The sequence below is a fragment of the Amphiprion ocellaris genome, chromosome 11 (assembly GCF_022539595.1).
Source record: "Amphiprion ocellaris isolate individual 3 ecotype Okinawa chromosome 11, ASM2253959v1, whole genome shotgun sequence".
Taxonomy (NCBI): domain Eukaryota; kingdom Metazoa; phylum Chordata; class Actinopteri; family Pomacentridae; genus Amphiprion; species Amphiprion ocellaris.
Window position 1 is genome coordinate 24,238,379 of NC_072776.1, and position 22,150 is coordinate 24,260,528.

General features: G+C 38.9%; 1 protein-coding gene across 7 annotated transcripts in view; it reads left to right on the plus strand.

Moving 5' to 3' along the window:
• Window positions 1-22,150, plus strand: part of sema5ba (sema domain, seven thrombospondin repeats (type 1 and type 1-like), transmembrane domain (TM) and short cytoplasmic domain, (semaphorin) 5Ba) — a 298,720-nt gene that overhangs the window by 49,147 nt on the left and 227,423 nt on the right. For all 7 annotated transcript variants that reach the window (XM_055015127.1, XM_055015129.1, XM_055015130.1 and 4 more), the window contains exon 2: window positions 3,821-3,885. The gene's annotated coding sequence lies outside the window, so the exon portion shown is untranslated. The remainder of the gene's footprint in view (window positions 1-3,820; window positions 3,886-22,150) is intronic.

The following is a 22,150-nucleotide window of genomic DNA, read 5'->3' on the forward strand; positions in this document are numbered from 1 at the left end:
AATTTGCTATCGGTTGCTCTTTTTTTCTGTGCCTCTTTTTTGAGGAGGATGATGATATAAATGTTCTTAATGCTGCTTATAAAACTCTGACAGACTCTGGCGTTTTTTCCAACTGCGGCTGTCAGTGAACGCAACACCAGGTCAATTTCAACTGTCAGAAAGTGAGATGTGAGCACTAATTCTGAGTTCTGATGTTATCTTTCGTCATGTGTGTTCATCAGATTGCAGTGTTATTTGGTTCATGTTGGATTTCACATCCCTGCCAGTTATGTTCAATAAAGTTTTAGTGAATTTGAAGTGAGACGAGTTATCCCAGACACCAACTGTCTGAGTGTCTGTTGAGGCTTCCCTGCAGGACATTGAAGGAGCTGATTGCATCTGAAAGGGAGAGTACGACCAGAGGAAGGTCACAGACTAAGCAGTTTATGAGAATTCTTCCTCCTCACTTGTTGCAGTGAATAAAGCCTGATCCCACACTGACACTGCAGATTATGGGGAGTTTTTTTGTTTGAGCGGACATTTCCCGCTGCTCAGGCCTAAATTCTCAGCTTAGCTCCATAGAAAATCCTCTTTACTGCATTTGTCTACCTGTCTCTCTGGCTGTTAAGTGTCTGAGTGTCGAGCCGGAGAATTCGGTGGAGGAGAACTTTGAACTGGATGTTTAATTAAGTGACACCGATTCTGATAAGCATTTATAACGGTTGTCTATGGAACAAAAATGCCTTGTCATCGCAGGTTCCACCTTAAATCCATATTTTGACTTCATTCCTTTGGAATCTGGCATCTTCTGATGGACAGTTTTCTGATATTTTATCTACTATCTGGTAAATAAGGTTTAGTTTTAGGTCTAAATACTGGAAAAGGCATCTGCTGGTTGCACATTTGTCTGTAACTGAATCCTACATGAATGCACAGTTGATTATACAGTAAATCTGAGCAATCAATCTCACTGGAGGAATCGGACAATAATCAATCCCTCTTAGTCATTTTTAGTCATTTTTTAGTATTGTTCCAGGTATTTTAGTCTTTGCTAGTAAACACTGAGAAACTACGAGAGAGTACAAAGGAGAGGAAACTGCAGTTACATGGTCGGCACCAGCACTTTCTGTGCTTTTTTACTCACTGTGGGCTCATTTTCCTCAAAAATATAAAGGCCTGCTCCTCTATGTAAACTTCGCAACTATGGAAGGAAGAAAAGACAACTCAAAAAATTCTAGTTTAATTAAGGGACAGTGGGCATTTTTCAGTATGGCAAATAAGTTTAAGTTTTAGCCCTAAATACTGTAAAATAAATCTGCTTGGTATATGTTGGGTTCTGCATTTAATCGGCAGCAGCATCCTCCATGAATGCACAGTTGATTATACTGTAGTTAATCAGATGTGATCATATATGTCTGTCCAATTTTCTTATTTTTGGGGGGATTGTTTCAGGTATTTTAGTCAACAAAGATGTTGGGAAACTGCAGTTATATGGTCTCACACCAGCAGTTTCTGGCCTTTTTTCTCTCCTGTTACATTTTTATTCACTGTGGTCTCATTTTGCTCTAAACTGTAAAGTCTTGCTCCTCTATGGAAACAGAACAGCCATGACAGGAAGGAAAGAGAATTAAAACAACTTTTAACTTGATGTTGTATGGAGTGACACTGGTTCTGATATGCATTTATAACTGCTGTCTATGAAACAAAATGCCTTTTAGTCTTTGTTTCCAGCTTAAATCCATATTTTGACTATGTCACTATGGACTCTGGTATCTTCTGATGGACATTTTTCAGTATTTTCTGATATTTTGTAGACTACCTGGCAAATAAATTTTAGTTTGAGCTCTAAATACCGTAAAATACATTTGCTGGATGAATGTTTGTCAAGTTCTGCATCTGACTTTAATCAGCAGCAGCATCCTGCATAAATGCACAGTTGACTATACTGTGTGTGTGTGTGTTTGTGTATACACACACACACACACACACACATATATATATATATATATATATATATATATATATATATATATATATATATATATATATATATATATATATATATATGTATAAAAAAATATAAAAGGGACATGTCGTTATGACGAAACGACAATGGAGGACACCCACTCGTACGAGAGTTTTGTGTAACACCGTGGGAGGTTTTGAATACAGGTCTTGTAATGAAATATTGCTGCTGCTTTTCTCAGGTTTTATAAGGAATCGTTTCATAGTTTGTTAGCTTAGCGGTGGCTAACTGGATAGCAAACAACAGTTCAACACCAACCTCTGATCTCCGATCCTGTGTCCCTACCACGTTAGCTGGTGTCGCGTTCATAATATTAATGTGGGACTATTGTGTGTGTGTGTGTGTGTGTGTGTGTGTGTGTGTGTTTATATATATATATGTGTGTGTGTATATATATGTATGTATATATATATGTATGTATGTATGTATGTATGTATGTATGTATGTATGTATGTATGTATATGTATATGCTATTATTATAATTTTAAACCAAATTATTCAAATGTCGTTTATGAAGCAAAAATGCCTTGAAGTGTACAGTCAAGTCAAAGAAATTGGAACTGGATGTTTAATTAGCTGTGCATGTTTGTCGAGTTCTGCATTTTAATCAGCAGCAGCATCCTGCATAAATGCACAGTTGGTTGGTTTTTCTGTATATATAAGCAGATGTGATCAGTCTCACTGGAGAATAATAATCACTCGTTTCATTTTTGTTCATTTTGTTAGTCTTTACCAGCAAACATGGAGAAAATGCAAGAGAGAGAGAGAGGGAGATGACACCACAGAGATTTAGGAAAACTGCAATTTCATGGGCTAGTACCAATAGTTTCAGTGCATTTTTTTTGCTCCTGTCACGTTTTTGCTCACTGTAGGCTCATTTTTCACTGAAATATAAAGGCTTGCACCTCTATGGAAACAAAACAAGCATGGCAAGAAGTAGAGTCAACTCAAAAAGCTTTAAACTGGATGTTTAATTACGTGATGGTGGGTATTTTTTCAGTGTTTTCAGATATTTTATAAACAACCTGGCTCAGAAGTTTTAGTTTTAGCCCTAAATACTGTAAAACACATCTGCTGGATGGATGTTTGTCGAGTTCTGCATTTTAATCAACAGCAGCATCCTGCATGAATGCACAGTTTTTTCTGTATATATAAGCAGATGTGATCAGTCTCACTGGAGAATAATAATCAATCCCCCTTTTATTCATTTTTGCTGCTCTGCGTGGACGTGAAGGAAACAGCGGCCATATTACGGCAGTTGACGCCACAAGAGGGATCCCAAGTCTGAGCTGCTCCTTCAGGTTGCCGTAGAAACCAACTAGGGCTATTTGTTCCAATTTGCTCTGTGGCATTGAGATCAAAAAGCTTGGAACCAAATGTGCTCTCTTCATATTAGCATCTGTGTTTGATTCAACACTGCGAGGCAGCCGCTCGCCTCATTTACATCAATATTGTTCATTTACAGTCGAAAATATTTTCTATGTGGTTCAAGTCTTTTTAAAATGTTATGTGGGGTTTAGGGTTTAATGTGTTTGAACTACGTTGAACTTTGTGGTTTGTTATTGTCCATTTAGGCCTCCGGTTGATGTAAAGGCAACTCAAAGGTCCTTGTTTTCCTCCATCTCACCCCCCCAAAAAACCCAGTGAAGTCTGAGTTTAAATGCTATTCCTGCTCCACCTTCCCCGCTCCATTGAAAAGTTGGCGGTTTGTTTACGGGAGCGCCAGCACTCCTTTGTCGCTTGGCGCTCTGCTTATAAGGAGGCGAGCAGCTAGTGAAAGACTCACCCCTCCCCCATTTCTCTCTTTTCGTCTAGAACCAATTTGAAAAGGACAGACGGCCCTCTCAGCCCCGTCCCTCCACTCCAGTGATGCTTAGCTGGTGAGTACAATTTAATATTTTGCAGAACTTTTGTGCCACTTTTCAAGCATTTCTTCAATTGGCTCCATCCACATCTTTTACCTGAGTTTCTACTTTGTATTTGCTGCACAATTCAGATCACTTTTTCCCTCTTCTCTCTCTGGTGGTGTGGATAGCAATTATTCTCTATTCTCTCACTTTTTTCAATGTATTTCTTCCTCACACCCCCCATGTTTTTGTGGCCTTTGTAGTAAAAGTAAGTCTTTTTTTTGGTGAAAGCTCTTTATTCTGGCTGATTTGAAAAGCAGTATGGCAGTGGAGGCGGAGGATAAGCAGGAGAGGTGGTTGAACGGGTGGAGGGGCTTCATACAGGCTGCTAATGGATGAGGTTTACCTCTGCATCCCCCTCCACCTCCGTCTGCTGTGTGAAAGCAAATCATGAATCTCTCCGGTCACAGACAGCCTTGAGCCTAATTTACGCCGGTGAAATCATTATATATGTGACGCGCGTGAACAATCACCTTGTCAAATTACCTCTAACCAGAGCAGACGGGAACCTCAGTCAGACCGTTTGCATGCTGGTTATTAGTTTGACTGTATCAAGAGAAAAAAAGAAAAGAAAATATTCTTTATTACATCCTTCAACACCTGAGGTTTGAAGAGTTTTCTCTGTATTTTTTCAAGGGTTTTTAGTCTGAGAGAGTGAGGAATGTTCAGAGAATCACATGCAGCATCTTAACCCTCTGAACCCAAAGCAGTTTTTTGTTCCTGTCACATTTTTACTCGCAGTAGGCTCATTTTTCACTGAAATAAAAAATCCTGCACCTCTATGGAAATGGAACAATCATGACTACAAGTAGAGAAAATTAAAAATGACTTTAGTGCAGTCAAGTGAACAAATAATGACATAAATCATAGATAATCTGAAATTAAAGTTGATTTTCTTTGATTTATTTTGCACAAAATAAAAAAAAAAAAACCATTGAATCCACATGTACAGTAGTTCTCAAGTGCCCACAGGTGTTAACAACTCTACATATGTATTTTATACATGGATATTTTACTTTTGAGATTTACAGTTTATTTCCTACTTATCTCCTGTGTGCTCTGTGTAAATATTGCCTGCAATTCAGCTGAGAAGTACCTGAATTTTTGTCACGTGATTGTTATTTGCAGTTCATGGCTTCTCGGTAAACCTGCTGGCACATTTTGGGGTTCAGAGGGTTAATTTTAGGCACCAAAACTTTGTGGTCAGGTTTAGGAAAATGCCGTTGGTGGTGAGTACCACCCCATCTGATATGATTGATTGAATGACAAGGAGTGATAGTAAAGTTGTAAAATAAATGGCAAAGTTGCATTGATTTTGAAACACATTTGTGTGACATCATAAACACATCCAGCAGAAAATAGGTTCAAACCCTCAAAACGTCAGCAAGAATGCAGTTTAATTGCATTGGAACATATAATGAAGATATTGTACTCCTAAAACTTGATGTTTTTATATCATTTAATTATTTTTGGATATTCAAAATAGTGAATATGTTTATTTTTTCAATATAAACTTGAAAAGCTGAGCCATAGATATATTGTATGGTTGTTTGGTGTTGTTCTGGTAACCAAAGAAACTATTACATTACAAACTCTTTTGCTTTGTTTTGTCGTGGAAGGAACCAGATATCATCGGACCTCTTGGGTTATAATGGTTAATACTAATAGTTAGGGAGTGAACATTTGTTTGGTTAACCTAGTTGCCTCCCTGCGATTATGGTTTTGAGAACTTTATTGCACAGATTTTATGTTTATACCTTCTACTACAAGAAGAGGTTGGAAGTAATAATGATTTATTTTTTCCAGAAACTAACAGTTTTTCAGAAAATTAGCTTCCTTTTGATTGTGTCTTGTTATGATAATGGTCGCTGGGAAGTTTGTGATAGGTGACAAACACCAACAAATTTGAGAATTATTAAGGGAAGTGTTTTTCTTCCTTTCACCAACAAATATACACCAAACAGCTCATGAAATCAGTCAACAGTGTCATCAGTCTGTGATTTTAGTATTCATTTATCAAGGATCTTATACTGAAATGCCATGATTAAGACTTTATGTTGATTGATAGATCACCCACATTATTATCTTCCTTTAGGAAATTATGTTTATAGCCATGATCAAACATAATGTCTGAATTTGTTGTTATATGTTGTTGCACTTTATTTTTTTTTTACCTTTTTGGCTGTATACTGATCAGTTAAGTAACCTTTGCCAAACATACATTGCATTTTAAACATTTTGAAGCCAAGTTACCCAACCCTCCAAACCCCACAAACAAGACATCAAATGTTACTATACGTCCAAATAACCTTTAGATTTATCTGCTGCAGATCACTGGTTGCCGTATGCCATCACCTATTAGGTTTATTCCAAATCTAATGAGATGAAGATCAACTTCATCACAAATAAAATAAATCTCCAGCCTTATCACCTGATCATGAATAAACACTGACTGTTTTCTTCTTCTGTCTGAGCTGCAACATTTAGCTCAACCAACAAACTTTGACTGCAAAAAACAAAGCAAAAGACCTTCCAGACCTCGAACCAATTTATCAAGAAAAGTACAGACCACTTTTACTCCAATCTTCCCCCACTTCTCTCTCTGTGTTTAATATCCCTGAAGGCTCGCCCTGGTATTTGCTTGTGTTCTGCTCTCCCTTTTGCTCACAACTCGCCTCCTTCTCACCTACTCTGCTCAGTTCAGTTTGTGGCCTTCATGTTTCCCAGATATGTGTCACTGGAGTAGAGCAGCGGTGAAGAAGCTCCGCTGGGTTTGTTTTTGGTTCCCGAGCTCCCCGAGATCAGAGGCCGTAGTCGAGGTTGGCATGTCATCTCCTCTAGTCCCACTGCTGTTTGCTGATACTTAGTTCAGGATGACAATAAGGCCGGAAGAAAACAAGATCCTTTCAGGCCAATGAGAGAGAGAGAGAGAGACCTATCTAGTGGGGGACAGGGCAGTCATCCCTGGATGGGATTCTCTTTAAAGCATTCTGTTTGTGGCCCCTAGGGCCGAATTAAGGGAGCGTCATTATCCCTGGCAAATTACCACGTTGCCTTTGTGGTCCAGCCATGGTACATTAAGGTGTGTTAAAATGTGGCCGAGCCGTGCCCATTCAGCTCACAAAAAGAGGGTCTGCTGGCAGATCCTTGGCCCGGCTCACAGAGGAGGCATTCACACTACCGGGGTGATGGTGACACCGATGGAGGGCTCCTCCTGAGATGAGAAAAAACTCACTCACGCAAACGCCGTTGTGACCATCTTACAACACGCTGCCAGCTCATGATGTCATCATTTGGCCTCCTCCAGAGTTTGATCAGCTGGATGTGATGGAGACTCATGAACATTTCCACACCAATTAGCGTACTTTGTCAGACCTGCATGTGTTCATCCATTACCTGAACCAGGATCCAGGCTTTCTTTCAGTGCGCTAATTTCTAATTAGCTGTGTAGCAATGAGACATTAGTTTGCAGCAAATTAAGAATAAATAAATCCTTTTTTTTAAAGTCTTAACCTCAATGAAGCTGCAGCTGCTGTCGGAGCTTTGTGAACTGTAATATTGGACTAAATTTTCTGTATATTACTCAAAGATAGCAAACAGAGTCACTCCTGCAGGAAGAAGGAAAGGAAAAGAGTTTGGGTTATTTTACTGGTTTATTATAAATGTCAAATTTATGACAAACCAACAGAAGTAGTTAATGTGAAACAGACTGATTTGTTCTTGCATCTGCTTTTTTGTATGCTTTTAAACATAGGGAGCATTTTATTTCCTCTAGATGCCATCAGTGATGTTTGACTGCAGTCTAGTGATTAAACAATTAGTCAACAGAAAAATGTGAGATCTGATTTGATAATGATTCAAACAATTCCTGAGCAAAGATTTTCTTCAGTTTCACCTCTTTAAATTTGAAGATTTTCTATTTTATGTCATTGTAAACTAAAAGTCTTAGGTTTCACCTTGAATTTTGCTCTGAGCATTTTGACCCTTTTTCTGCAGTTTTGTAGATTTTTAATTATTCAATGCAGAAACAATAAATTAATTCATAATAAATCTAAGAGTTACACTCTAGTGACCTTTCTTTCTTAATTCATCCATTCAACCTTCATTTAGACTCGTAGTACATAATCTGTTTTAATAAACCTCTTTTTCAGCTAAAGATGTCATTTCAGTTACTATATCATGCTAAAGTTTTTCTTAAAAATATCATGGAACTTATTTCAGTATGGAGTTAAACTTGGATTCAACTGGCAAAAATTTTCTGTAATAAATTTAAAAGCTTGGGCTTTAGTCTGACATTTAGCTGACTGGAGATCTAAAAAGCAAATATTTGACAAGATAAATCTCCAATAATAATTTTGTGAAGAACTGATTCATAAAGTATTGATGCTGTGATACATGACAATAGAACACCAAATCCACATTTTGTAGAAAGAACCAAACTGGTTGTACTGTCAAAAATGTTCTTGGACAACATTCGATCCCTTTTACTTAATTATTTTCTCAGTTGGTTCAGATTATGGATAGACCGATTATCAGTCTGGCCAATTATTGTGGCTGACATTTTTGAAATTATTGGAATCTTAAATTTTATTGACCGATTATTGATAAATTAAATGCTCTACTTTAGGTCTGATGCAGCCTCCTCTCTCTGTCTTTCGTCACTCTGTGGTCTCAGAAATGTCTCTCAAGCAGAAACTAAAAAAAAACTGAACAAGAAACACAAACTAGGAAATTAGCTTCTCTCACAGTGGCTAAGGCTACGCTAACAGCTAGCGGCTAAGTTAGAAGGCAACCATAGATTAACCTGAAGTAGAGTCTGGAAAACAATAATTAATATCACTTTAAGATCTGGACCTTAATGAGCAATAAAAGTGATAAAACAGTGAAATATTAATAAAACGGAGAAAAACAGGAGACATAGCTGCAGGAGACAAACTGATCAATCTCACATAAACAGAGGAGAACGTCCTAATTTAATCACTCCTATTTCTATTGGACATATTCAGTTATAGTCATCCTTATTAATGAAGAAGTCTAGTTATGAATGACAGATTCTCTGCTATCATATGTTGTTAAAACATTAAATTCAATGTATATCGGTTCCAAATACCGGTTATTGTCCTTTCTTGATCATCAGTAATCTGCATCAGCCCTCATAAAGCCAATATCGGTCGATCCCTAATTCAAAAACAATAGAAAACTGGTTTTGCTTTAGGATGTAAAGAAATGAGCAGGTGCAGTAAAGAAGAATGAAGTGGAGATGCATTGATGTTGCTTTAATGTTTAATGTTAATGTTGACTTTGTGAACGTTGGTGTCTTGTTTCCACCATTGAGAAGAAGAGAGAGTTGTAGGAGTTCATCTGAGATGAGAAGAAAGGTCAGACAGTTCAGAGTCCGTTGCAGAGCTCTTGCAACATATAAATGTCTTCTCTGTTATGAATGGCATCTGCAAGAAGCTTTGGTTGAAGTTCACGCTTTAATTCAAACATCAGCAGGTAGCTCAGACTGATCACAGTTGATCCTCTGGGCCTGAAACAGTTGAATCAAATTTTTTCTCCAAAGGCCCATAAATTCCGAGTGCACCAAGAGTTACAACTTGTTCAAAGAAAGCTAAATAAGAGGGCAGCTGAAGGCACAGTAAAACTCCCAGTGTGTGAAATACTTGTTCCTGGCACTTTGCCTTTATTTATCATCTAATCAACTGCAGGCTTTACCCCAGCAATGGATGTCTCCTTCATTTTATTTTTCTTTCCATGATAGGAGGGAGATTTCATTACTTTCCTACATTGTTTCCCAGTTTTATGAACTCAGTCCCTCCACAGAAGTAGATGAAGGAAGGGAGGAGGCTTTTGTCCAGGGGGCCGTGGCACCAACCCCGAGCCTGTAAATCCTGCACTGATCTTTGGATCATTAAGCTGTGAGCCCTGAGTCCTTTGGTTCTTTATTGCCAGACCTGGATCCCAGGCCATAATAGAGGCTAACTGGCTAATGATTAGCTGTCTTCTGCAGCTGCTGCCAGTCTGATGGGAGGAAAACATAGAAATACTTCCTCTTTTTACGTGACTCTTAATATCTTAAACTATTTTCTACACAGCCCAGGGTGGAATGTTAATGTTTCATGGTTTTCTGAAACTACATTGATTCAAGCTGCCATTGATTTGTGTGTTTTAAGCTGCAACTTCTTTACAATAGATGTTAGACTGGGTTGTGTAAATGCGCTTGTTAATTTGACAAACAGCATTTTACCTCCTCTCAGCGTTGCTGCTGAACAGATTGTCTTTAAACAAGCTCGACAGCACTGAGAACAGGAAGAGTGGCTTCCGTGAAAGACAGAGCAGTAGTGTTTTGGGTAATGATAGTCTTTTCTTCCTTCTATCAAAAATCCTTGCTTACGTTTTATTATTCAGGAACTTTGCATGCACCTACGTGTGATACTTCTCTGGGCTTTGAAGTAAAAATGAGAAGTAATGATCGTAGTCTTGCAAAATTGATTGTGAATTGACGAGTTTTGAAAGAAGAGCTTGTAAGATAAGCTGCAGAATTATAGTTTTCTGTTAGATGTTACAGCAGCTCTACACTCTCATTTAGCAGAGGAATTGATCTACAGTCCAACGCAGTTTTATTTGTAGATCATAACACCTCAGAGCAAAAATTTTGCTGCCCTCAGTAGTCTTTTCTTTGACTTATCAGAAATAAATCACCTTCATGTTTAGACATTTACTGAATTCTGACTTGTTTCTCTGAGGCCCTCCTGAGGAGAAATAAGGATCAAAAGAAAAAATTAATCCAAGACGACTTATGCCATCCAATTTGAGAGTAACAGAAGCTGAAGAAAAGCTGGATGAAAATTTGAATTTGATCACTGAAACAAATTTCTGATTTTGCGCAGGCTCATTTATAAGCCAGTCAAGTTTTTCTCCTTTGGATCCTACTGTTTTCTCAAGAGGTGATTATTTTAAACAAATAAAGATCAATGAAGTGAGAACTGGGGGGAGAAAAACCCCCAGCATTTTAAGATCTTCAATTGGGACCAGGCTGTACCGAGAGGAAAGCTGTTTATCAGAACTCAAAGTCCTTCTCTGGTTGTTGTTTTAACCCCTGATAACTCATCTTAAAGTTATCAGTGATGTATTTAGAATTTTTTGTTCCATTAATATAATCCCTTCATGCCGTGAGATGGTTTTGATGCAACTCTGCACCCATGGCTTCTCTACATGTGTAGATCTGTGGTCACACACTGTAAAATTACTCGATGCTACACAACAGCAAGTTGCAAGTTGTAATACTGGAGTAATTCAGCCACATGTTAAAACCAGATGTTGATTTAGAAGAACAATAATGATGCAAGAAGCTCCACCCTAGAAGTTGATAGGATTGGTTCCTGAGGTTTGTGACGTATCAAATCCTGGAAGTCTGAATCTGTGTTTTTCAGACTGTCGACAGTTCACTGCAGTTTAAAACTAGAAATGTGCAGTCATGGATTTGAGTGCTTGTTTCGCTCATGTTATTGTCTTCCAGCATAAAAAACACCATATAGACATGCAAATTCACTAGAAGAGGAGTTGAGCTTATTTATGGGATTGGAGAAATAGGCTGGCCAAAGAAGAAATCCTATTTTGAATTTTCCCTTTTTCTGGATGACTGCACATCACTTTGTGTCAGTTCTTCGAAAGGAGATTGCTGTGCAAACATTAATTACCAAAATAATTGCATTTACATTAGCAGGGTACTGGAAAAGAAATTGAGATATGTAGTAACCATCTCTTTTGTCTACGTGCCTCACTTTGAAATTCGCCAAATTAATCTGTTTGCTCTAAGTAGATTCTATGAAAAACCTCCTTAATGTAACTGTGAAACCATTAGTGACTCAATTACAGCCAGCACTGCACTTGTTGCATTTCAGCAAAGACATTTTTTGAGTTCTCTCTACTTCCAGCAATGTTTGTGCTGTTTTCAAAGAGGTGCAGGACTTTATAGTGCAGTAAAAAACGAGTAAAAATATGACGTGAGCAAAGTAACATCCAGAAATGGCAGAGGGTTTGCATTGTTGAGTGAAACTACTACTACAACTATGTATTAACAGACATTGAAAAGGACATTTGAGGCTATATGCTATATAGATTTAAAGAAAAGTTTTAATTTTGGCTTGTATAGACATAAATAGATTTTGGTCTGCGATTTGATGCAAATTCTAGTGTTTGGCGTTGAGTTTGGCCAACCAACTTCAACATTGATCTGTAGCTCAGTGAGTTAAGGGTTTACCTGTGGAGCTGCAGGTTGCTGATTCAAAACCAAACCCTTCTTAATTTTTTTTTTTTTTTTTGGGGGGGGCAGTGGTGGCGCAACGGTTAAGTCTCTGGACTACTAATCAGAAGGTCAGAGGTTCAAACCCCCGATGCAGCCACTGTTGGGCCCTTGAGCAAGGCCCTTAACCCTTCCTGCTCCAGGTGCACTGTATCGCGGCTGACCCTGCGCTCTGACCCCCCCAGTTGGGGAGATATGCGAAAATCCAAATTTCCCCTCGTGGGATTAATAAGGGATAATAATAATAATAATTTTATCTCTGGGGTGCAGACTGCTTCTTGCATTGGCACTAAATGGTAGAAACAAACCTAATTCCAAGAGACGCTGGTGTTGCTGAAAGGAAGGTTACTGTATCTTGAACTTGTTGCTCTTACTTTTACTCAAAAAATCTTCACATGCTTCAAAAATATCTTCTTTGAAAGCCGAAACTGTTGGAGATAATAAGTCGTAGCATCCTAAGGTCTTCGTGTCCTGCTACTGTGCCACCCTGACTTGTGGTTGCAATCGCAGCTTGTAGCCCTCCATTGCATAAGCATAGATACAGCTTTAGTGTGTTCACATCTCCGAAATCCTATTAGGAAGCACTGATTTATTTTAGGCTGAATCAGCCTTACCTGAAACAGACCTACAAGCGGAACGCAACCATCTCCGCTGTCGAATTTTTCACTCTGTGGGGAAGAACCACTTTCCACAACTGGTCGACTGTGGGTTTCCTAGCTTTAAACTTGCCGTTTGCTGTTTAATCATTCAGTAAGGATTAGTGGCACTGTGTGCTTTCTAATTACAGACCTGGACTGTGCTCTCTCCTCCTCTGTGGGGTCACATCGAGCCCACCAGGCTCTCAGCCAGCAGCCTACTGCAACTCTCCACTGCTACTGTTCCACTGTGAATTCCCAACTTGCCATTTTTTTATTCTTTATTTTTCTGTTTACCACTCTCCTTTCTGTCTGTCTGCCCCCCTTCTCTCTCTCTTGAGTTCACAAGAAAGATGTTTCATTTGGATAAAATAAAACTCAATGAGGTAGCTGTCAAAATAAATCACTTCTCGTATCAAGGAGGAAACGAGGGATTGCCTGAAAGAAACGGACAGCAATTCTCTCTTCTCTTACACAATCAATCAGTTCCCTTTCACATCTTTTCATTCTTGGCGAACAATGGGTTTGATTAACCCCTCTGGGAAAGCTCATTATCCATTTCCATTACAAATGTGTTTGTAAGACACTTTGGATTTGAAACGCCTGGGTAAAAAAAAACACACATCAAAGGAATATATTGAGCTCTGAAGGACAATAATAGAAAAATGACGGCTGCCAATCTCGTCTTTTGCATCTGGTTCAACAATGGACCAGATGTGCATCCTACTTTGCAGACGTCAGTGATGTGTTTTTGATCATGATTTGTGTCCGAACTGAAACACTTGATGTGTTTGCAGTAGCAGTTGCAGAAGTTTGAGATCAATGTTTTTTTTTCTTTATTTTTCTCTGCTGTTGTCTCCAATGACGCCTATTCACATTAAAACTGCTTTATTCTGCCACTCTGCATGGATGAAATGGGCTGTGACGGTAGGGCTTGAATTAGATGAGTTTATTTTTACTATCAGAGTCCATTACGATCAATCATTTGAGGAAATAGTTCAATTCACTTTTAATCAAAGCTTTTTATAAAGTTGGAGTTCAGATTTATGTGTCAGTCGGTAATGCAGAACCACGTTTTTGGCAGTAAAGATAAAAATATGTTCTCCGAAAAAACTTCAAAATAATTTCTTTAGCATAAAATAGGTTGTGATGCAGAAGCTTTAATTAACCCTCTGACATTTTGGTAAATGCTGTCTTCCGTCTGAAGGATATTTTTAGATGGACACAATCGACTTGTGGTTTTTCTACTAAACTGAGCATCTGCATTTGTGAACATGTTCACGCTTTGTAGCTCCACACATACTGAAGACATGTTTAGATGACAATTAATGTCAGGAAACCCTCGCAGCTACGTGGACACGGTGTAATTTGAGCTTTACCCAGAGTCAGATGAGACGACTGATACTAGCATTATCTGTGTGTCCAGACATCAGCCCGGGTGGCCTTTAGCTTAGTTAGCCCCAAGGGGAGGAGGGTGAGGGGGAGGGAGATCCGAATATTTGGATCTCAAAATAAATATTCGGATACCACCGTCATGACCGAATATTCGGATATTCGGTTCCAGCCCTACTTTGAAGAGCAATGATCAGACTGTGACCTGCACACAAACACTCCTTTAAGCAGTGACTGCAAAAGGCCACCTTACAATGCAGCTTTTTCACAAGACGCAGTCCCACAGATGACAGATTTCAGTTGGAGCTGTAGTCAGGCAACGCCACCATTTGTCTTTAAAGAAATCGTGATATGACACGTCATGCTCTGGATGGATCATAGAGTGACACTCTTCCTCAAAATGTACACCAACATTCCCCAAGCAACACTGACAATCTCATTAACTCTAATGAGGCATTAACTAATGCGTGACTCGTTACTGACTTGTGATTTCTGATCTGCAACCTCAGTCTGAATCAGCCTATTATCATTTCCAGTATAGAGCATTTTTGGTTGTTTCATGTCTGTTGGGTTGTAGAGATGTCATATGCTGGAATGACAAATACTTATTCCCCTATGTTAAAAAGAATGGATAGAAGTTGTTTTTATGTATTTGTTAAGTATATTTGGTTAATTTTAAGCATCAAAACTACTGGGTTAGAGTTTGAGATATGTTGCAAAGCTCCATTTTTTTCCCCCATGTTTCCAATGTGATAACTCCACCTTCCTCAGTCCCCGCCTCAGCTCCCTCCCGATCCCCTCCTTCTCACCTCTCCTCCACTCTCACTCTCTGCAGCAGCTGGCTGCAATAACCTAGCTCCTCATCAGCAGAACTCTGGGCAGCTGCGGTGCAGCACACCTGTCCCTCATCTCCTACAATAAAAGCCGGCTCCACATTCCACACCCTGCCAGATAGTTGCTTCAGCTCCAAGCTTCTCTGCTGGATGCGCTGCCCGAGGCTCCCTGTCATCCCTGCCAGCCAGAAATCCAGATCCTACACTCACCTCTGGAAGAGGTGTCTCTGTCTCTGCCTGCCTCTGCCTGTCCTCGCTGTCCAGCTTCAGGATGCCCTGGACTGCCACAACCACTCTCCGCCGCTCGCCAACCCCAGCGGAGAACACATCTGGACCGCTGATCTCCAGAAGCCTGCCCAGCCCTTTAGGGAGTTATTAGTTAGTTTATTCCTGGCTTCAGTTACATAGTTATTTTGCCCTTTAGTTTAGTTCTTCCATTCCCCTTTAGTTCTTCCTGTTTGATATAATTTGTGTTAAAATAAGTCCTGATTTTCCACCTGGTCCTGCTGGGAGTCTGTGTGTTCTCAGCTTGGGTTCACCACTGCGCCGTGACAACTGGAGATTTTACATGCACTCATTCACACAACCGCAATAGGTTGACTATGTTATCATGGTTATTTTGTATTTATCAGTGATCAGAATGGATTATGATAACCTACTGAGGCTACTCGAGGTCCACAATGGGCCGTATGTATGGGAATGATATTCAATCATATCGGCCATTTACTGGTCTGATAACATCCAAACTGGGTGGACGTACAACCATTCACAGCTACAGGCGAGTTTCAAATTTAATCTAACCTCGAGGAAGCAGAATCACTCGGGGGAAACTAACACAGAGACCCGATAAACATGTAAACTCCAGAAAGGTCCCAGCTGGCCAGCAAGACTTTGTAGTGGTATTCAGCAGGTGTTAGCCCCAGGACGCTAACATTTAGAACCTCCAGTTTTTCTTCTTTTCATTTGTGTATTAAGTCACATTTCCGCATCTCCTCTTTATTTCACAGAAGGCACCGCAAACCCTTTTTTTTCTTGCCCATGTGTGTCTTTCAAGTGACTTTGTGTTCTTGTATGAGTACAAAGGGAAGGGCATTTCGACCACTTCCTTCTTTTTATGCCGACTTTATAAAGGTACATTCACTTCAAGATATCAAAGTGGGATTACATGTGATCCTCGTTCTTGTACAGGGTGACCCCATCTTTTTAGTGTCTTTTCAGAATTAATTATTTCCAGCTTTTGGGGCTGAGGAGATTTATTTGTATTTCCAGTATCTGGGGCTATTTTGTCCCCTCACACCAACATTAGGGAGAAGTACCGACAGCCAAAGGTGTTATTAGTGCTGCTCCCTGTGAATATTTAGGTAAAGAATGAACCAAAGAAACACACAAGTCTTAATTGAAATGTGTGAATATGTCAAACTAAATATCCTGCATTAATTAGCTCATAATTAGACTGCTAATTATATCTTTGGAAAATCTTGCTCTTTGTAGCCTACAGGTGATTGATTGTTGCACTGGAAGAATTTTTCATGTTGTTCCCCACAAGATATCTCGGATGCTTAGTTTCTGGCACATTATAAAATCGTCCGCATCCACTCTTTTGATGAAAATATTTGGTGCTGCAGCTCCCAGTTTAGAGCTCAGTTTGATCAAACAGCTCATTTACAAAACTAATGAGAAAATGAACAAAAATTAAGGAATCATTTGGTTGTTGTATTCCATCCATCCATTTTTTTTGTCTACCGGATGCGTTTAGATCATAATCTCAACACGACGCAGCCCCTTCAGGCACTTGTTGGGCGCCATGGCTCCATTTTGGAATTACAAACGCGGCATCAGAGGCGTGTTTGTGTGTCAAGGCGGTAAACAATGCCACCAGCAATCAGTCTTGTTTTCATTTTCATCACTAAATTTCCTGGCATAATGCCTGGGTCATGCATCAAGAAGACCATAATGAGAAATTGTGTTGTGAGACCACATAGCAATTAAAACAGGAAACAAGATGTTTGTTTTTCTAATTACATCACAATGGATTTAATTATAGCTACATGTTTTGCAAAGCAGCAGTGGCACAAATAACATCAGGGCTCACTGGTGTGTCTTTTGTCCATGGCAGGGTGTCTCCTCACTCACTGGACTATAATCAGTGTTTGAAAAGACGTTGTGATATTGAAACCGAATACTGGTACTATTAGAACAAATGACCCACTGCAGCCTTTTTTCTGTATGTCAGTGTTAAATTCTAACATGTAACTGTCTCAAAAGACTAAATGTAACTGATATTTAATGATCTTTTAAATGATGCCTTAATGATCAGTCAACAGTGATGATCTCTGAGGTTGATGCTTCACAAAGAGCTCTTATACTCATCCACAGCATCTTCAAATAAACCTGTGCGCAATGGAAGTTTTATGTCTTCAAAGCCAAGTCTCTGTCAGTTGAAAACCATTGCTTTCTGACTACTTATAGCACTCCTGCAATCTTAAATCCCTCTCCCCAACACTTCCTCTTCCTTCTTTGCTTTTCTGTCTCTTTTAGAACAGCAGGGTCTGACAGCCCCGAGCTGAATGGTGTGAAGTTTGTGAAATGGAAATAGCTTTGCAGTTTCTTCTGAACGTCTGACCATGTTATCTCCCGGTTTGTGTGTATTTGTGTCTGTACGTGTGTGAGACATTGTTCAGATGTAGCTGCATGTATCTAGATTGTGAGACGGACTGTTTTTGTCTGAAAATCCATCTCCTCTGACAACTGGTGATCAGATTTTGCTTTCCTGCCCTGTGTACTAACAAACAAGATCACTTTCACAATGTTTCTGTGCAAGCAGCAACATTTTCCCTGGTAGGACAGAGCAGGCCATGAGCCATTGTTACAGCAGACAAATGTAGTCTTTTTTTCCTGGAGCATCCATTATAGCGGCTATTATGCAGGAGCCAAAATAGCAAGATCACTCTCTGAAACCTTCCGAAGGTGTTAAAGGAAAAACTTATGATTGGAGGAACAAATATGGATGTGTCTGCACTGTTGCTTTCTGATATCATTTAAAAAGATGTGAATCGTATGGTACAGCCAGCAACGTTACCAAACCTAAACCTCACTGAACAATGACTGTATAGGAGATTTTGGAGCAATGTCTTGTCCACTAAGAATGTCAAAACGACTTGTTTCCCACTCAGTTATAAACAGATATTTAAATTTAGACAAGTCTAAATGTAAGGAAGCACTCAGAAAACCATCCAAATTGGCAAGAAAAATCACTTGTAAGTGGCACTGGAGAAAAAAAAAAAACTTAAAGTGGTGATAGCCATGTCCTCCACCATGCACGTTTATTCAATGAAGTCTGGTGATTTCGCTCTGCTGTTACATGCTGCTGCATTTCTTCAGTCTTTGTTGCAAGCTAAGTTGCATTGTTTGATAAAAGCATAAACATAAAAATGCAATCTTGAGGTATCAACTCTTCCCTTGCAAAATGTAGTTTGCATAATTGGAAAAAAGCGTCTATTTCCATAGATAATTCTCTGATCACTTCTGAGACATACTCAGCATATATTTCTGTAGTCTCTGTATACTGTGACAAATATACTGCTTCTGTGTCATACTGTTGCTTTCCCTGAATCTCTGAATTCCTGCCAAAGATGTGCTTTTTGTTGATTCATGCTTTTTGAAACATGCTGAGCATTCGACTGGACAGAAGAAAAGTGGATTATTCTTCCTTGATGGATAAATAGGCTCTTTTGTACATCACAATGTAACATATTATAGCCACCTGTAAGATCCACAGGTGAGACAGTTTTGATAGTCCAAAGATAAGAAGATTGTCCAGTGTGATCAGACTAACTGCATGTGTTGACTCTGAACACTGAATGCACAATTACATGCAATCTAAACCATCCTGATGCAATTTGGCTGATTGCATTCTTAGTGTTCACCGTGTTCCCGGTTATATTTTTAGCCACTTTGCTGTCCTAAAGTCACAGGAGATGAATTTTAAGGTTATGTGTAAAAGAACAAAATGTGCCAAAAGAAAGTGGTGATTTGTGGAAAAACTGAGGTGATATGTTCATTTTTTCAAACAAACATGAAACCTGAAACACTTGTACAGTTTTGGCATCTAAATATTTTCAGAAGTAGAGCCACTTTACTTACTACCATTAACAAATTATGTATTTTTCATATAATCCTCTGAATCAAACAAGATAAAACTGACAAGGTGACGTCTACATATAGGTTTTAATGGTCAAACATTACAATGATACCATGTTCTTCCAAAACTATTGGGGTGAATAGTTAATGTTGAATCTAGAAATGTGAGAATTCAAAATACAATGCTGTGTTGAGATTTGAAAGCTAAGTCCCTTTGTTCATCAACCCTGGAAATATAGAAAAGAGTCACAATACCAATCAGTATAATTCTCTTCTTAAAAGACTGTCAACCACAAAGATTGGTTTCAAAAACTGCATTTCAGAGACATGTTTGATTGTTATTGTTTAATCTATTCTTTACCGTCTCCTTCACAGTCTTCTCTATATTGACGCAGAGCTCTGTACTTCAAGGAGCCTTTTTTTTTCATTTGCAAAGCCTCTAGCAGTGTTTTGTGCAGCCACAACTTCAAAGTGTAAGGATGGACTGGTTTGCCTGTGGAAGAGTTGGCCTTGATGGTCTCCAATCACTGAACATGTTTGGTAGCCAACATTTTCATAAGGTTCCAGACCAGAAAGTAAGAGTAGAGTTGCTGTTTTTTTTCATCCACTTTCTCCTTTCCATCGGTCCAAATTGTGTCTCTGTAGTCAAACTGTTGACCAACCATCAGTACCACTAGTTTCCAGTTACAAACCTAATGTTCTGTTCTGATTGCCTCATGCAGGTATGAAGAAGCAGATACAAGGATGCTACTTCATGCAATGGATGCTACAAGACAATTATTTACAAAGATAACCCCATCACTGGACTCAGAAGCTGTTGTCCATGCCATTATGCATAAGCAAGAGCTGGAGACTGGGAAACTGGATAAAATCTGGGACAAACAAAACCTTCAGATACATACCTACCCATTAAATTGCTAAATCCAAAGCTCTTCCTGTGACCCATGCAATTCCAGGCTGTCACACAGTATCTGATTGGTAGACAAGAGGCCAGAACACAGCACAATGCAGCGGCATTGTCTTTCACATGCCAAGCAGAGGCCTTCATGTTCTGACGGAGCCTCCAAAATAACATTCCAGAATCTTCATTTCCATTGTGGAGCACTTTGTAATTCTCCTCCATGATTGCACCAGCAGCCATCGATATAGTTTATCTTGAGTTGTTCACAAAGAATGGAAGAGGAATGGCATAAAACTTCTTCAACTAAGCATGAACTAGTGTAGCACCTTAAAAGAGCAATGTACCAAAGCGATGCACTTGAATTTGCACCAAACATGCCATCTCCAGCAGACTTTAGTTACATATACTCATGTGACTGGAGGTCGTTGTTGTCAACTCCTTCATAGAGACGCCAGTCACTCTTTGAACTCTTAAACTGCAGCTGCATTAAGTCTGTCGGTAGCATTGCAAATACAAAAAAAAAAAAAAGCCATGTTAAAATGCACAGCTCTGTGTTGGTGTGGAGGAGAAAAAGGTTCAACAAAAATTGCAGCAAAACAATTAAATCTGCTTTTTGATTTTTTTCCAGTTCAAACCTTGTGTTGTGACAGCTTCATTTTTAGCTAGATTAAGATCATACTTGAATATTGTTCTACTCTACAGTCACTGCATTGTCAGGGTTAATGAACGAAAGCATGAAGCTTTTAAAACACGACACAGAATAAATTTAACTCTTACAGCTGCTTAAATTATCATCATCATTATGTCTACATCCCCCAAAAAGTACAAGTTCCATGCTTTGACCAAAAAGTGTAATATCATATTTCACTTATCAGCTCGATTAACAGGGACACAACATCCACATCCACAGGTGATATAAAATAGTTTTTCTCTATGTGATTGTTCCTCACTTGCCATTTGTTAACAAGTTGTTCCTCTGCTTTTAGCATGCATCTTAACCTAAGACATTGTTACAGTATTTTTTTTGTTGATGAGGATTTTGTAAAATATGTCAGGAAGTTCATAGTTTAAACCAAAAGGTGTTTCAAACTTTGGCTACGTAGTGTGATTTTCTGAGCAGATGTCTCCCTTAAATGTGACTTTCATGTGTTTGAGTGTGTCAGGTGTCTGTGAAGAGAAGAAATCTGAAGTATATTCAACTAAAGAACAGTCTGAATGAGGAACTGAGGACAGATCAATGCAGCAAAACACCTTTCCCACAAACACAAATCAAAAAGTTTTCATTTAAACTTACAAGAAAAGTTTTGAACCAAACAAGTACAAGTTAACTACTGGTATTATTGAGCCACAATGATGATTTTCTCCATCTTATAGACTAAAATATGTATTTTTAAAAAATGGAAAGAACTGTTTTTTGAATCAAGGTAAACACAATTTACATCTGATACTCATTCTTTATTATCGATTTCCACAGAAAAATCACAGTATTTTCTAAAGGAGACTGCTTTAAAGTGATTCTTATTTGCATTTTTTTGCCTTCATGCATTCAATAGTTTTATATGTTCTGGAGTAAAGACACTATTTACTGTGGTTGTGCAGCAGATTAGTTCATTCCTGGAGCTCAAAAATGCTTCTGCCTATAGAAGGCAATGAGAAACACGGGGAAAGAGCCCAAATGAGCTGCTGGTTATGCAGCAAACCCCCTCTACCAAAGCAGAATTCACTGTTTGTGTGGCTAAAAGTGCTTCTAGAATCTGTTTCACCTGCTTTTGTATTTATGTTTATTGTGAAATGTACGACAAAACTAAAAAATAATGAGCTGTGTTGGTTTATATGGTCTCTGTGTCAGTATTGCTGCAACTAGAGGCTAAAAACGACACGGATGCTTATATCACAGATCAGACCAATTAACGAGACGGTGACACTGTTTGGATTTTCCCAAGGCAGTGCTGCAGCTGACCTGTTGCATCCGTTTTGCCTGCAGAGCAGCGACTGGAGACTTGTTAAAAAACAAGGAGCTGCTCTTTCAAGC